Source organism: Oncorhynchus clarkii, chromosome 20 (genome assembly GCF_045791955.1).
Source record: "Oncorhynchus clarkii lewisi isolate Uvic-CL-2024 chromosome 20, UVic_Ocla_1.0, whole genome shotgun sequence".
In the NCBI taxonomy this organism is placed as follows: domain Eukaryota; kingdom Metazoa; phylum Chordata; class Actinopteri; order Salmoniformes; family Salmonidae; genus Oncorhynchus; species Oncorhynchus clarkii.
Genome location: NC_092166.1, coordinates 36,127,267 through 36,134,057, shown reverse-complemented (window position 1 = coordinate 36,134,057; position 6,791 = coordinate 36,127,267).

Sequence of the window (6,791 nt, the reverse complement as noted above, 5' to 3'; positions counted from 1 at the left end):
TAATGAGTATTTCTGTTTTTGAATTTGGCCCTCTGCAATTTCACTGGATGTTGGCCAGGTTGGACGGTAGCATCCCACACCCCCTAGAGATGTTATATTTTATTGATTATTTACGTTTTAGGATACCTGAGGTTGTAATAGGAATGTTGTTTGAAATGTTTGGACCAAGTTTACAGGTAACATATTAGATACTTTGCAGGCATGTTGGGCGAGTTGAAACCGGTGTATTTCTGAGTGGAAAGCGCAAATGGTTTGCTTTCGCCGTAAAGCCTTTTGAAATCTGACACAGCGGCTGCATTAACAAGAAGTTAAGCTTTATTTTGATATATAAACACATATTTTCACACTCTGTAATTTCACAGGATGTGGGACGCTTCCATCCGACCTGGCCATAAGAAGTTAAACTTTAAAGGTTTAATGTTATATTACTTCATTTCACAAATAGTTGAATCTTTACTCATTCATTTTATACAAGAATTAGATGCAAACCCCATAATTGAGAAATGTACATATTCAGAGATATGGTTATGTGTGTTTCCTGTCCTCTCTGAGATCACCAAATCATTCGCCATTTAGGAGTTCGCCATGTGAAATCCTTTGTTCTCGCTATGTGTCTCTTTCTGCGTGCCCAGAGGGAGAGAGTCTCCTCCAGGAATTTATGACCTGAGATAACAGAACCTGTGTGTAGGAGAGAGAGATGGGGAAGCCTCTTGCTATACCCAAAAAGGGCCATGTCATGACATCTGAGACCAACCACCCAGAGCGCTGATCAAACTGTGGGTTTAAACAACCAATGAATGTCTGCACAAACTGTTAGAAACTGTCTCCGGGAAGCTAATCTGCTTGCTCATCGTCCTCACCAGGGTCTTGACCTGACTGCATTTCGGCGTCGCAACTGACTTTAGTGGGCAAAAGCTCTACTTCGATGGCCACTGACACACTGGATAAGTGTACTCAGCATGGATGGATCCCGGTTTGAACTGTCCTGTATGGCGTTGTGTGGGCAAGCGGTTTGCTGATGTCAATATTGTGAACAGAGTGCCCCATGTTGACGGTGGGGTTATGTTATGGTCAGGCATAAGCTATGGACAATGTTCACAATTTCATTTCATTCATGTCAATTTGAATGCACAGAGATACCATGACATGATCCCGAAGCCCACTGGGTAGCGAAGCAAACTTTATTTATAATAAAAAGACTAAGATAGAAATCTAAAGTTGTGCTTTTCCTTCAGCAAGCACATCTAATAACATGAGTATGTATGAAATCTAGAGTGTTCTTCAGCAAGCACACTAATAAACACAGTTACATTAGTTTGTAAGATAGCAGTAACTTTAGGCTATTTACTGCCTTAAAAAAGTAATAGTCTCGTCTACCAGCCGGCTTTTCCTGTATCAAGACGTCTGGTTTTACAATGCCTCAGAACGGGACTTGACCAGGAGTCTATGGCAGAAGCGGCAAAAACAGTGGCTGGTTTTAAATGTGTCACGTTCTGACCTTTGTTCCTTTGTTTTCGTATGGTCAGGGCGTGAGTTGGGTGGGTTGTCTATGATTTTCAATTTCTGTGTTTGGCCTGGTATGGTTCTCAATCAGAGGCAGCTGTCAATCGTTGTCCCTGATTGGGAACCATATTTAGGTAGCCTGTTTTCCATTGTGTTTTGTGGGTGGTTGTTTTCAGTCTTTGTGTGTCTACACCAGACAGAACTGTTCAGGTTGTTTTGTTATTCAGTGTTCAGTTTACTTTATTAAAAATATATTGTCTAACATTTCCTGTTTCACACACATCAATAAACCATTATCCCCAATCCTCCCAACCTTATTCAAATACTCTTTAAAAAACCTTTTCCACCCATAATCCAATTCACCATATAAATATTTATTTACCATTTTCACTCTTATTGCTAGTTTCCTTACCCTTAAATCCACCAACTTCAAACCCCCCTCCTCTTAACCTGCAATCAAAGTCTTAAAAGCTATTTTCACCCCCTTCCCGTCCCATAAAAAATCTACCAAAATCTTATTCATTTCAGATAAAACCCAATCTGGCATATCTAAAACATTCACTACATGTATAAAAATTGACATCAATAAAGAATTTATAACAATTACTTTCCCCTTTAATTTTAAAAACCTCCCCTTCCACATATTTACAACCTTCCTAACTTTATTTATCACACCACTCCATGTCAAATCCCTAGCTTCCTTTTCTTTTACCCCTAAAAACACTCCTAACACCTTAAAAGAATCTTTGACCTCTTTAAAAGAAAAATTCCCCTCATTTACCATTCCAATATACATTACAACAGATTTTTCCATATTAACTTTAGCTCCTGATGCTCTTCCATATACTTTAAAACCTTCTATTACCCTTTTTACACTGTCCTCATCTCTAACTGTTATAGTTCTGTCATCTGCATATTGGTGAATCAAACTAAAACCCCCCTGTGGAGTTTGTACACAATTAATAAAATTATCCTTCTTAAGAAAAGCCGCTAAAGGTTCAACTGATAAAACATACAATAAAGCTGATAAAGGACATCCCTGTCTTACCGATCTCTCAAGAGTAAAAGAATCAGTTAAAATCCCATTGCATTTCAACCTACTTTTTGCATTTCTATATAATAATCTAATCCACCCTATTATTTTATTACCAAAACCAAATCTTTCCAAACCCCTAAACAGAAAATCATGTTCTACCCTATCAAAAGCCTTATTTAAATCTATGCTTAAAACAATACCCCTTATCTTATCCCCATTCATTTTGTGTATCACGTCTCTAATTGTATTAATTGTGTCAGCTATGTCCCTCCCAGGAACACTATAATTCTGTGTTGGTGCAATAATATAATGTAAAACTCTCCTCATCCTATTCGCTAAAATTTTGGCTAAAATCTTGTAATCCACATTCAATAAACTAATAGGCCTATAATTTTCCAATTTTACCCTACTCCCTTTGTTTTTATATAAAAAGTTATCATCCCTGTCACCATTGATTCTGAAACACAGTCATTCTCCAATAAAATAGCTGCTAAAAGACTTTCATACATTTTATAAAATTCTGCAATGATCCCATCTACACCAGGGCTCTTTTTCACCTGTAAATCCTTAATCGCATCTCTAATTTCATTTACTGTAATCGTCCCATCACACATCAACTTATCCTCTACATTAATTTTCACCTCCACACTATCTAAAATCTCCTGTACACACCCCTCATCCACCTCCCCTTTCTTAAATAAGTCCCTATAAAAATTCTGCACTGTCTCTAAAATCTCTACATAATCATCTACTACTTTACCCTTTACATTTTCAATCTGTCTAAGATATGTTCTTCTTTGAGTACTTTTCTCTAATCCAAGAAAAAACAAAGTGCATTTCTCCCCCTCCAAAAAATACTTTGCTTTACTTCTTATAATTGCCCCCTTACACTTATCTATTTCATATTTACTCAATTTTTCTTTCAACTCTAAAAACGTTTCTATATTATAATTAGGTTCACTGTCACATTTCCCCATTTCTTCTTCCAATTTAGCTCTCAACTCATTTTCTTCTCTTTTCATCCTTCCTCTCTTTTTCCTTGCATATCTTATACTAAAAACTTGTATTTTTTCCTTAACCTTGTCCCACCATAAACACTTATCATTCTTTTTCCGCTTATCCTCCATTTCACATGCAATCAAAGATTTAAGTTGTTTCCCATATTCCTCATCTTCTAAATACCCTGCATTCATACACCATATTCCACCCTCTGTTCTTTCCTTATCTAAACCCACTGAAAATGTTAAACCTGCATGATCACTAAAAGTTGTAAAAACATACTTAATAGCTTTCATAAAATTCCATAAACCTTCTTTTCCTAAAACCAGATCAATCCTTGTTTGTTTCAAATCCCCTAAAACCACCTGCCTTCTAGAAAATTATCTTTTGTCTGGATTTTCCTCTCTCCACATATCAATCATTCCTTTTTTTAACATCATCTTCTTTAAAACCCCCCTAGATACATCACTTCTAAAAATAGCTCCCCTTGTCATATCCAGTCTATCCATTTTAACATTAAAATCCCCAACTACAATACAGTTCCCCTCACACCATTTCCCTAATTCTAAAAATAAATATTTGCGCTCTATTTCAGTATTAGGAGCGTAAATATTTATAATTCTAAAAACCATATTCATATATTCAAAATCAAAAATTTAAATCCTCCCGTTATTATCATTATATATATGTTTCACATTCTCTACCACATCCTTCCTCAATAAAATAGCAACACCACTTGAATTCCCCCTACCATTGTTAACAAAAATAAAATCTCTCCATATTTTTTTAACTACTAAAATACATACATTGTCCCAATGTGTTTCTTGAAGACATAAAATATCAGAATTCTTCATTTTGACTATTCTTTGAAATTTTTCCATTGTTCTTAAACCATTCACATTGATTGACATAAAATTAACCATTCCAATAAATAATAAAAACAATAAGTATTTTCTCATTATCCTCTACCTGTTGTCATATTTTCTTCCTTTTTCGTCCTTTTTCACCTCCGCCGCCGCTTTCCTCTTCCTGTAGCCTCCCCTTATTCTGTCAATCTTTTCCATGTCATCTGAATCTGAAATTGACTCTAAATCCATCTCTTCCAACCAACTCAAACTCTTCTTTCCTGTGCCTGTTGTGCTTCCTGTATCCATTTGTGTCTCCTGTATCGTTGTCAGCATCCCACTACCCTCCACTTCACCTCCTTCCGAGGCATCCACATAGCCCGAGCCCCCCCCCAAAGTCTGTGAGTCCCCAGTTCCTCCACCCAGCCCTCTCCCCCTCTCCTCCTGAAAACTCCCTCTTCTTATTTCTGAATCCATACTGCTCCCTATTTCATTCGTCTTCTGTTCCATCATCTCCCTTCTTGCGTTCTCCGTCTCTCCACCCTCCACCACGTCCTCTCCTCCATCATCTTCTTCTGGTCTCGGTGATACATCAGTCTCCACAAAAAGATCCTGGCTCCTCTCCTCATTCACTACCTCTCCACAGTTGCACTCGTCAGTTCTCATGCGACATCCTTCGCAAAATGCCCTTTCCTTTCCACCTACACATTCTCTTGCATAATGCCCTTGCTTCCCACACTTATAACATTTGAATTCAGGGCAGTCCTTCAAAATATGCCCAGGCTGAATACAAAGCCTACAAACTCTGACCTGCTTATAGTGAATAACTCTAAAGTACTCTCCTCCTTCAAGTGTGTCAAACTTTGTAGAGTACGGCAATGATTTCACAGTATCAGTAAATTTCACTTTGCAGTATCTCGTGCCATCTGCTATCTCCTTCCCTTGCCAAACTCTCCTCCTAATTTCAGAGACTGCTGAGACACCCCAGCTACTTAGCTTGGTCAATATAGCGCTGTCTTCCATATACACAGGCAAATTCATGAAAGAGACTATAAGTTCATTGGAAACCATGTCTCTTGCCTTAATTCTTGTTTCTTTAATCATAAAGCCATCCATTAAGCGCTCTTTTCCTTTTCCATTTCTCATCGTTAACTGACCATCCTACCAATCCTCGACTTTGGCGATGTCATTTACAAAATAGCCCCCAATACCCTACTCAACAAATTGGATGCAGTCTATCACAGTGCAATCCGTTTTGTCACCAAAGCCCCATATACTAACCACCATTGCGACCTGTACGCTCTCGTTGGCTGGCCCTCGCTTCATACTCGTCGCCAAACCCACTGGCTCCATGTCATCTACAAGACCCTGCTAGGTAAAGTCCCCCCTTATCTCAGCTCCCTGGTCACCATTGCATCTCCCACCTGTAGCACGCGCTCCAGCAGGTATATCTCTCTAGTCACCCCCAAAACCAATTCTTTCTTTGACCGCCTCTCCTTCCAGTTCTCTGCTGCCAATGACTGGAACGAACTACAAAAATCTCTGAAACTGGAAACACTTATCTCCCTCACTAGCTTTAAGCACCAACTGTCAGAGCAGCTCACAGATTACTGCACCTGTACATAGCCCACCTATAATTTAGCCCAAACAACTATCTCTTTCCCTACTGTATTTAATTTATTTATTTATTTTGCTCCTTTGCACATTCTCCCATTGCAAATCTACCATTCCAGTGTTTTACTTGCTATATTGTATCTACTTTGCCACCATGGCCTTTTTGCCTTTACCTCCCTTATCTGACCTCATTTGCTCACATCGTATATAGACTTGTTTATACTGTATTATTGACTGTATGTTTGTTTTACTCCATGTGTAACTCTGTGTCGTTGTATGTGTCAAACTGCTTTGCTTTATCTTGGCCAGGTCGCAATTGTAAATGAGAACTTGTTCTCAACTTGCCTACCTGGTTAAATAAAGGTGAAATAAATAAATAAAATAAATCGTGACCTCGTACTTTCTTTCTCCTTACTCTCCTTACTCCTTACTCTACATCCCACCACCTCTCCACACACCTCTTTAATCGCACGTAGTAATTCCATCTTCGTGACTTTATCTTCTCCCATCAACTCCACTGCCACCGTAAATTCTTTACCATATTTCATTCCTCCTTCATCTCCATGTTTCTTCCGTTGAGCATTTTCTTTGTCCTTGTCCATTCCGTTAGTCATTGCCATGTTGTCCGTCATATTAAACAGAGGCCAAAAACTCTCCCCCAAGCAGCAAAATTGCAAAGGGGGAAAAAAACGAACCAAACTTAAATTTTTTCAAATGCAAAAATAAAAATTATACTTCAGAAAACGTTGAAAATAACCAAAAAAGCTCTCAAGCAAACAAACACTCACTCACTC